The sequence below is a fragment of the Vanessa cardui genome, chromosome 16 (assembly GCF_905220365.1).
Source record: "Vanessa cardui chromosome 16, ilVanCard2.1, whole genome shotgun sequence".
In the NCBI taxonomy this organism is placed as follows: domain Eukaryota; kingdom Metazoa; phylum Arthropoda; class Insecta; order Lepidoptera; family Nymphalidae; genus Vanessa; species Vanessa cardui.
Genome location: NC_061138.1, coordinates 2,543,029 through 2,555,040, shown reverse-complemented (window position 1 = coordinate 2,555,040; position 12,012 = coordinate 2,543,029). Strand labels below are relative to the sequence as shown.

Here is a 12,012-nt window from a genome sequence, read left to right as displayed (position 1 = left end):
TATAGGTTATTTGGATATTTGAGTCACCTTCCGTAATGTGGTTATGTTTATATAATTATCATAGTCGAATATTATAATCAACTAGCTACCCACCCCGGCTTCGCACGGGTGCAATACTGATACAAATAAATATATTACAGAATTTGTTTATTTACGACATCACATCGCAAACTTTTAAAATCATCAGTGTTTCTTTACTATATTGTTCATGTATTATATACACAAACCTTTCCCTTGAATCACACTATCTTTTAAAAAAAACCGCATCAAAATCCGTTGCGTAGATTTAAAGATATAGGGACAGAGAAAGCGACTTTGTTTTATACTATATAGTGATGGAACTCCTATACGGCTCACAGTTAGGGTGCGATATGGGGCAGAATTTCTTACTATATTTAATCAAATTTTGTGTATGTGATGTGATGTCATATGATGTACGAAATATAGTTGGGCTTATTCAAAGTTTTTTTGCTGAGTTCGATTACAGCTCTTTCGAGGGATCCTTGTAGTTTACGCCGCGTGACGTATTAAATCCGCATTTTCGAAAGTCTATTTTTTCTTTATTCGCAAGTTTCCTTTGAAATTGTCCTCGAAGTAGTTTCTGACTCATATAAACGGAACTCTTAATCTATCCATATTAAAAAAAATAGTTAGTCAACATCAGCTTCACTTAAAATCAAAAAATAAATAAAAATTTTAACAAAAAGAAAAACCGACTTCAAACAAAACACTATTTTAAAACAAATGAATATGCACGAAAAAGTAATAAAAATAATTGCGTATTCAACATATTTTTTAGAGTCTTCCTAAGTTAAATGAAATGAAAAATATTAGACTACTTAAAAGTCGATTAACGATTATATCATGTAGTTATAATTATTGGTATATTTGCAGTCGGTGTCGGTGTCGGCGATTATTAAAATAAAATATACTTATATTTATGCAATTTAAAGGCCAATGGGCACCGTAGTGTAGAACCTCTTAATATAGATAAAATATGCTGAAATTAACAAATCCATGCTTGATTATACTCCTGTATGCACTACCACGAGAAAAATAAAAAAAATATTCGCACTTTTTTATTAGCTACAATGCATTACCAAAGGAATTCATAAACTCCAGGCAACTTTTGTAATAAAAAGAAAGATTAAAGAAAGTCGTATATTAGTTCCATTAGTAGACATCATACTTTAAATTCAATAAATGATGGTGAGTTTCTATGAATGAATTTAAACTCATATAATCTTGATAAAACATTATTAATGGTGCCGAATTTGAACTTATCATTATTCAAAACCACGACTCGCAACGGAGATTGTTTGATATTATATTCGTATAATTCTTACATTAGAACTTTTTCGTTACGTATTTAAAATCTAAATTTATACTAAAACATAAAAATTTCATGACTTTTTTGTATATGTGTCGTTATAATTGTTTAAAATAGCAACAATTGTTCAACTGCATAAATATTTGAAAGAGCTGAGATGGAGAGCCCAGGAACGCGTGCATCTTAACCGATGATTGCAGGTTCAAACCCAGGCAAGCACCACTATATGTATGAGCTTAATTTGTGTTTATAATTCATCTCGAGCTCGGCGGTAAAGGAAAACTTCATGAGGAAACCTGCATGTGTCTAATTTCATCGAAATTCTGCCACATATGCATTCCACCAATCCGCATTGGAACAGCGTGGTGGAATATGTTCCAAACCCTCTCCTTAATGGAAGAGGAGGCCTTATCCCAGCAGTGGGAAATTTACAGGCTCAATTTTACTTTTTTAATTTATAAATATTTGAAGTAAATTTAATCTACAATATAGATATAGTTAGTAGTTTCTAATCGGTTTAAAGAATAAGTGAAAATTGAAATTAAAAATAGGTTTTCTTCCGAGGTTTATATGTAGGTATAGTAGGTTTTGGAATTTAAATTCAAATCAAAAGAAGTTTTCTTTCTAAGTTCAACATACAACATTCAACAACATACGACCGTTTCATAGTTAATTCGCACGTCTGTTTTCATTACATTATTAAAAAAAAAAAACAAATTCAGTGATAAAGTTATGCAAGCCCTCGATAAGAAATTCTCGAATCGATACGGTGAGTTTCGTTTGTAAAACACGGGATCGAGTGTCGAGTGCACTTAAAACAAATATAGCAATGGACAATGGTAGGGGTGCAAGTGACAATGGTAGTGGTGACCAGTGTTTACGCAGCAAATGAACGAGAAAGGAGGTAGTCCGATACGGACACTTCTTCTAACATTATCAACATCTACCCGCAAACTTCAGTCTCGTGAACAAGACATTCGTAGATAATGTCACAATGCTCGATATTTCGACATTATACATCCATCAAATGAAAATAAAAAAGCATGGTCAATATTCCGTTTTTAACAACTGTAATCAAATCAAATCAAAATAAACTTTGTTCAAGTAGACTTTTACAAGCCCTTTTGAATCGTCATTTTACAATTAAGTGAAGCTACCACCGGTTCGGAAAGTAGATTCTACCGAGAAGAATCGGCAAGGAACTAGTTACTTTTTTTAACATTTAAAAAATACAAAGTCATGTTAGTTAAATACAATTATTTAAATTAATATATCTAATAATAAAAATAACCATGTTTTGTTAAAATCAAAATATTATTAATAAAAAAAAGTCGGTAAGATAAATTAGGGCAATAGATTTCGAAATTAAAATTAAATGCAGCGTTTCTACGCGTGAGTCACGATTGATTGAAACTAATGTGAAGTTACGTCTCGCTTCTGAATGTTGAACGCATGAAAGCCTCACGATATATTTCAATATGAGTTTACCTATAAATAAAATTTTAAGAAAAAGAAAAACCGACTTCAAACAAAACACTATTTTAAAACAAATAAAAATGTACTAAAAAGTAATAAAAATAATTGCATATTTAACATATTTTTGAGAGTCCTCCTAGGTAAAATGAAATGAAAAATATTAGACTACTTAAAAGTCGATTTACGATTATATAATGTAGTTATAGTTATTGGTATATTTGGAGCCGGTGTCAGCTACGGTGTCCTTGCCCCAACAATCAAAAGAAAGAAGCGATACGAGCCCCTTGATTGATCCAGTATATTATTGTGTAAAAGGTAATTTGTAAAAAACATATTTGTTAAAGTATTCTCGTATTGTTTTTGATAGATATACTGTAGGGTTTTATTGGCTGACACCGACTCCAAATATAGCAATAATTATAACTACATTATATAATCGTAAATCGACTTTTAAGTAGTCTAATATTTTTCATTTCATTTTACCTAGGAGGACTCTCAAAAATATGTTAAATATGCAATTATTTTTATTACTTTTTAGTACATTTTTATTTGTTTTAAAATAGTGTTTTGTTTGAAGTCGGTTTTTCTTTTTGTTAAAATTTTATTTATTTTTTGATTTTGAGTGAAGCTGATGTAGACTAACATTTTTTTTTAATATGAATAGATTAAGCGTGCCGTTTATATGAATCAGAAACTACTTCGGGGATAATTTCAAAAGAAACTTTCGAATAAAGCAAAAATAGATTTTCGAAAATGCGGCTTTAATACGTCATGTGGCATAAACTACAAGGTACCACCCTCGAATGAGCTGTAATCGACCTCAGTAAAAAAACTTTACAAAAGAGCTATTCGTATGCTAAGTCGTACATCATATGACATCACATCATATACACAAAATTTGATTAAAGACAGTAAGAAATTCTGCCCCAAGTCGCACCCTAACTGTAAGCCGTTTAGGAGTTCCGTCAATACATAGTATAAAACAAAAGCGCTTTCTCTGTCCCTATATCTTTAAAACTACGCAACGGATTTTGATGCGGTTTTTTTTAATAGATAGTGTGATTCAAGGGGAAGGTTTGTGTATATAATAAATGAACAATAAAGTAACGAAACACTGACAATTTTAGAAGTTTGCAATGTGATGTCGTAAATAAACAAATTCTTTAGTATATTATTTTAGTATCAGTATTGCACCCGTGAGAAGTCGGGGCGGGTCGCTAGTTGATTATAATATTCGATTATGACAATTACATGAACATAACCACGTTCCGGAAGGTGATTCAAATATCCAAGTAACCCATAAATAAAAGATTCGACCGAGTATTGCTAACGTGCTCCTCAGAATTGTTCCGTTCCCTCCCGTTCCCTTAATTTGTCATGGATCCTGTGCTTAGAACCTTACCAAACCTTCACCAAACTACCCTTAAAGTATATCCTTTATAATAAAAAAGAATCATCAAAATTGGTTAACGTGATTTTGAGTTATTCACCTATTTGTCGCGCGTATACACAATGCAAATTTAAGACTTATGTCGTTTTCATACGGATACCATCATCGGAAAAAAAATAAAAAAAAAATGGGACCCCACGGGAAGCACCTTTCAAACAAAAAAAAATTATCAAAATCGGTCCACCCAGTAAAAAGTTATGAGGTAACAAACATAAAAAAAAAAAAAAAAAAAAAAAAAAAAAAAAAATACAGACGAATTGATAACCTCCTCCTTTTTGAAGTCGGTTGAAAAGGTAGATAAATAAAATACAGAGAAAATAAAATCCTATTTCGTATCTTCAATGAGAAATACCTCTGGTATATTTCGTACTTTAAATATATCCATCAATTTTATTATTACTTATTAATCTTTCTAGTTAAATATGTATCAATACAGTTTTTAATAAATATGACAAAAACATTTATTTATTTTACAATTTTACTGTTTTCGTAGAACGATATCAGGCAATGATATTTAATTAAAATAATTAATTGTTTTATATAATAGACAAATAGTAATAAAAATAATATATTAATAACAACATCATATTTATTATTAGTATAATTCAAAAGGAATTAATGAATAAATTTATATAAATTCAAAATTATTGTATTTAAAAAATACAAATCATTAATCTATTGATTACATTAAAAATATTACAGATATTAAAAATGTATTCTGCAAAAAAAAAAACTTGAAAGATCTCATATAAATATTGCGTTAAATCGCTTAAGTAAAAAAATATTATACCTTTGTTAACTTATTCTGAAAGTAATTTGCGAATTTATTTTTATTACTCCTATTTTAATTTAAAAAAAGAAGAGGACGATTTTGTTTATGATGTAATACATTAAAGGTATAAGTTATGGTAATACTATACACATATCAAATTAACATATCATCTTAAATATTAAACTCTTTTTTCGTGAGATACGAAGTGGTTTCTTTCTTTTTTTATGGTATAGGTTGGCGGACGAGAATATGGGCCACCTGATGCTAAGAGTTCACCATCACCCATAGACAGTGACGCTGTAAGAAATATTTACTATTCCTTACATCGTCGATGTGCCACCAACCTTGGGAAATAAGATGTTATGCCCCTTGTACCTGTAGTTACACTGGCTCACTCACCCTTAAAACCGGAACACAACAATACTGAGTACTGTTATTTGGCGGTAGAATAACTGGTGAGTGGGTGGTACCTACCCAGACGGGATTGCACATAGCCCGACCAGCAAGTTACAAACTATTTACAAATCACACTGCTGATCAAATATAATCTTATCAGCTCTATACCGTTTGGTGGCAGAAATTATTAAGATTAAAAACTAACCAACACTTGAAAACAGAAAACACGTTGTTATTAAAACAATCAATAAAATACCAGAGACCATACAACTATAGACAAAATAAAGTAAAGTAAAGTAAAGTAACGGCCTGTAAAACTTCCAACTTCCAACTTCCCACTGCTGGGACAAGGCCTCCTCCTCCATAAAGGAGAGGGTTGGGAACATATTCCACCACGCTGTTCCAATGCGGGTGGTGGAATGCAAATGTGACAGAATTTCTATGAAATTAGACACATGCAGGTTTCCTCACGATGTTTTCCTACACCGCCGAGCACGATATGAATTATAAACACAAATTCAGCACATGAATATTCAGTGGTGCTTGCCTGGATTTAAACCCGCAATCCTCGGTTAAGAGGCAGGCGTTCTACCGACTGGGCCATCTCAGCACAAAATAAATAAAATGCTATTTCTTATCTATATCCCTTTCCCCTCCTCCCGAAAGGCGACGCCATTTTAACATTCGATTACGTTAAGTATTCGGTATACAAAAGGTTTAGATAAAATAAATAAATAAATAAATATGAGACAACATCACATACATTACTCTGATCCCAATGTAAGTAGCTGAAGCACTTGTGTTATGGAAATCAGAAGTAATGACGGTACCACAAACACCCAGACCCAAGACAACATAGAAAACTAATGATAATCTACATCGACTCAGCCGGGAATCGAACCCGGGACCTCAGAGTGGCGTACCCATGAAAACCGGTGTACACACCACTCGACCATGGAGGTCGTCAAGTTTTCGGTTTTAGTGTTTCGATGTGAAGGTCACGCTATTTCGGTTTTAAAAATCCGTCTTAAATTTGTTGTTCTTCTAAAAAATTCTAGTTTTGACATTTACTTTTAATACTTAGATATACTGATCTTCATATCGTCCACTTTTAAAACGATTTATTTCGAAATTCTTTTCTTCTTAAGAAACAATCAATAATTGTTGAAAGGCGGTTTTTAACTGTAGCGTTGAATAAACGCATTACTCGCTTCATGCATAGTTGGTCAAAGCACCGCTATGCGTGACGTCGACTTTACCCCGTTCGTCAGTCGTTTTCTGATACCGACGCCGGGAGGCTGCGTGCGCACCGTTGGATACTCGTTGCTATGCAACGCTTTTGCTTATTACGCTTAATTCTTCTTATATTTCTTGGTTATTCTATTTTCTTACTTAAACGCTATAACTGTACCTTCGCTTTATCTTTCTTGTATATTCTTTTATATTTCACCTTCTGTGCTTGTGAAAATATATCTGTGTAAAAACTATATCGTTTATTTTATCGCTGCTTAACTTTTCCTGTTATAGTTAAATTCAACCATATAACAAACTGATGTATTATTAAACTTCAAATTCCTTAGTTTCGTGTAGAACTTCTACATCTTATTACGTCTTCGTCTGCACTTACTTATTAGTTACCCAAGTAAAAAGTTATTGACGATCGCACTTTAAAAATCTATATTTATATAATAAAATTGGAGTGTGTGTTTGTAATATTAAAATAGCACTTTTTTACTCAATATATATTTGTATACACGGTACCTATACCAAAATAACATTTTTTTTACAATTTGTCTGTCTGTCTGTCTATCTTTCTGTTTGTTCCGACTAATCTCTGGCACAAACGGCATTACCGATTTTGACGGAACTTTCACTGGCACATAACTGATATAATAAGGAGTAACAGGCTACAATAATATATTTTTTGTTAAATTCAAACGCGTACAACATCGCAAGCATAACTAGTTTCTCATACAAAAGGCTTAATAATAAAGATCATACTTTGATCAAGGAAAACCATAATCATGCAGCTATTAATTCGAGGTGATACCAGTAACTTAAGCTTCCAACAAACGATCGGCGAGAGAACCAGTAAATGCATTTTGACTAGACAACGAGCATGTACGTACCCTTATCGGCTCTGTACAGTATTCTGTTTGTGCGACGTTTCTTCTATAAGGACCCGGAATAATATCCTTATACAATAGTAAATATTATAATAACAATTTCATACTAAAACTCTGGGAGACAAATTGGATTGGATATAAACTGGGAGTAACCTGTTACATTACTCTTAAAAGTCAATCCTCAAATAAAGTAATTGATTGTATGCTATAAAAATATCATTTATTAAAAAATAACTTAAAAAATTGAGGCATATTATTCTATATCTCACACTGGGTACTGTTGTTTGGCGGTAGAATATTTGATGAGTCGGTAGTACCCAGACGGGCTTGCACAAAGCGATACCACCAAGTAAATAATCTATAATTTCTTTCACATAGCATTAACAAGGATTACATAGAGTAATGAAAATTTACTCATAAAATATGCACGTTGGTCTGTATCAGTCACGAAAATATGAGAACCAATTAATCATGTCTACTTCGTTATTACCGAAATGATATTGTTCATTATATCAGCTTATCAAAATGAACGTCACATCACTTTCATGAAGGTTAACCTTAAATATCTTATTATATTAATGAATAAATGAAACTGAAATAATGAATGAGAGACTTTTTCTCTATAAGGCCTAACTTAAATATATACTGAATTAGTTCACATGAATATTACCTACATTAATAGACTAGCTATTCACATAGCATCGCGCTGGTGTAATTAATTAATAAAATGGTATGTAATGGTATTGAAATAAAACTAGTTATAACGGATTTGAATCGCGTATATACTAAGGTGGCAATATTATTTACAACTACCGCCACTACTACTTCGTTGGCGGTAGTTGTAAATAATATTTCTTTTGTTCTCCAAATAGACAAATGCCACCTTAGTCTACCCGTGACCACGAACGCTGTAAAGTGCTCGAAACTATAGTCTGTTCGCGTTAAGAATGCAGTGAGTTGTCATTGTTTAGCGGCCTGACTCCGCCCCATCAATTTCACATTTAATTAATTATTACCTGATATTTATATAATTTAAATTTAGTTTATTTATATATTATATTTAATTTATTCAAGCTTTACACGTAATAATTAATGTAACCTATAGCTACTAGATTACGTTATGTCAAAATATGTAAATTTCTACATCGCGATGGCAAGATTCGCAAACGATTGTATATAGTGTTAAGAATTTTGTTGATTAAACACCCCGGTGACACTGTAGAGGCCAAAAAGGCCAACAGCAGTACACAGTTCGAAAAAAAAATGATTTAACATGACTTTCAGTGGCAGCTATTGGTTCTACTATTAAAAGAAGAAGTCAATATTTGGAATATTATTGTACTGTCTTGGTTATTGATGAAATAAACATGTATTATTATTATTATTATTATTTATTGCCTCCTCTCCCTCTAAGGAAAAGGTTAGGAGCTTATTTCACGCTGTTACAATTCTGCCACGACATGATTATGAATCTTCCAATTCATTTGTGTAGAAAAGCTCTGCATGAAATATAATCATATATAAGCACATGAAAATTCAGTCTTGCTTGCCCTGATCTGAACCCGCAATCATCGGTTAAGATGTACGCGCTCTAACCACTGTACCATCTCGGCTCTACTGCTACTACTGTTGCTACTCTCTTACTTACTCTCTCACTCTCTCTCTCTCTTACTTATATCCTATAGTACTCCGAACTAATGTAGCTGTCGTAAGTTCTGATATTACCTCATAAATACAAACAAACAAGATTACTCTTTTACAATATTACTATAGATGACGTAACGGTTTTTACAATATAAAATCGTTATAAAAAAGCGCAGCGCATCGCTTTGCAGTTTCATCCGCTTTAAATTTAGAACATTGACGTGACAAGCGTGAATAACGTGTTCCTATATAAATAAATTTATAAACAAGATAACAAACATGGCGTACAGATAGACATTATTCAGTTCACGTTCAATTAACGTTTATGAAAAGAGGAAGAAACAACACGTAGACGGCGTGACAAATGTAAAGTCAATTATTTACATTTTCCTCTCTCTAACAAGGAGCTCCTTTTACAGAATAAACGCCAGACAGACGTTTCGTCTATTGCACGGAGTTTTTTTAATATTCTCATTGGTATAAAGCTATTAATGAAAAAAATAAATAAAATTATATCAGTATATGGACCGATAGAGTGTAATTACTCTATATTCATTTATGGACTGAAACATTTATCAATCCAGAACGAATAATTGATAACAACATTTCTTTGTATCGCTGCTGGTATCCCAACCTATAATCGAGTATATTTGTATCCCGTATAACAATTAGGATGATAAAGAAGATTTATATTCAAGTATGTTTATATAATTATTGAAATATTAAAAAAAAAAAAATAATCGATTCTATTATTCGAACGATAAACATGTTAGACACACACACATAAAAAACATTACGCATGTACACAAACCACCAAGCAACCCTTCTGTTAATATATGTCATTAAATTAAAACACACAGATAGGACATTGCATCTGTATATCATGATATACAGATGCAAATGTTAGACACTTGAGTAATAATGATACCTTCGCTTTGCTAAACAAAGTGGAGAATAGTTTTTATGAAACTCAACACATACATAAACATCTCTGATTGTTTAACAATTACAGTAATGAGTTTGTCTAGACTTAGCAAACAGACTCCAGATGAGAGCGCCCCTTATAACTTTATACATCGCCCAACAGAAACAACAATTAAGTTATTGTTTCAAGAACTTGTCGAAGTTTGTTACGTCTTTGAATGCCAGCAAAGATTGACAGAAATTATAAAAAAAAATCATATTAGTTAACATTTGAATAAATTCACAAAAAAACTGTTTTCAAAATTTTGTTTTGTTACATGAATACAGTGAATACTGCTTTTATTCCTTTAATGAAAAAGTAACACCACTAAATATCACTAAACATTTAAAAATAATATTTATGATGGATGACATTCGAGGTGATACATCTTTACCTATAGGTGTAAATAAAATTGACGTTCACAAATAGATACCAAACTAACCTATATACAATATAAATTTAAGAAGTAAGACATAACTACAACAGAACATAAAACTAAAAAAAAAAACCAAAACTATAATATGATATCTCGATATAATTTCATAATTTACACTCACACGAAAGTATACTAATTAGTCCCATAATTTACTATCTAAAAAAATATCTTACCTAAATAACTAACCACTAGTTCCTACGCTTTGCATATTCGTAACGGATAGAACTCATTCTACTATTTATTAATTGTTGAATTAATTAATTGTATTGTTGAATTTTCTTTTATGATATAGTGTGGCGGACGAGCATATGGGCCACCTAATGGTAAGTGGTCACCATCACCCATAGACAATGACGCTGTAAGAAATATTACAATTCCTTACATCGTCAATGTGCCACCAACCTTCGGAACTAAGATGTCATGTCGCACTGGCTCACTCATCCTTCAAACCGGAACACAACAATACTGAGTACTGTTGTTTGGCGGTAGAATAACTGATGAGTGGTTGGTACCTACCCAGACGGGCTTCCACAAAGCCCTACCACCAAAATAAATTAAGACATTCAAGATTAAATAATATAAAAAATAGGTAAGGTAAGAACAATATGATGATGTATAACATGATTGTTCTTCCAAAACGATTTGGATCTCGGCGACTGATCTCAAGAGACTAACCAAATGCGCAGGACATACGACATTACGTAATTTGCACGCAAACACAGATGCATTTTCTGATCGCTCTCATATTCCAATGGGATCGTAAAATTGATACAAAGAGACAGAATTCCATAACAACGATTTTACATGATTTTCGAGTTAAGGGAATGTTCACACACACGACTTCTCTGGAAGTTGTATACACATACAACTGAGCTTTTGAGCATGAAAATTGCTGCACCGTAGCGGTTATTACATCTAACCTAATCTGAGATGTAGATAGCCCTCAGTTCTACCTTGAGTAGAAAAAAACCTTTAGTCAATCAAGGACGGTTTTGGCTATTTTTAGTTACCTTGATAAGCAATATTTGTTTAGTTCTAAATTTAATCGAAACAATTTCAATGTTTCCGTGGTGTAGTGGTTATCACATCTGCCTCACACGCAGAAGGCCCCCGGTTCGATCCCGGGCGGAAACATTGTTTTTGTCAATTACTACTAGTAGTAAAATTGAACAAAGCAAAAAATGTTAATTTAAATAAGTTATTTGGGACAACCCCCCACCCCAAAAATTTTTTTTTCTATATATTTTAGAGTTGCTCCAACAAATCACGCATTGATAAGATGCTTTCTTAATTAACGTATAAATCTTTAGACGTGATGTTAATAATATATGAAAAGTATTAAAACTTTAAGCCCAACAAAATCTTCCAAGTTATTCTAATCTCAAGCCCTTGTTGAACTTTCTTCCTGACTTTACTCA

The 12,012-nt window shown here is 32.2% G+C and overlaps 1 non-coding gene across 1 annotated transcript; it reads left to right on the top strand.

Annotated features, from left to right (window-relative positions):
• The first annotated feature begins 11,655 nt into the window (after positions 1 to 11,655).
• Trnav-cac lies at positions 11,656 to 11,728 on the top strand. The gene has a single exon. It is a non-coding gene; the product is annotated as a tRNA-Val (tRNA).
• Positions 11,729 to 12,012: the final 284 nt, after the last annotated feature.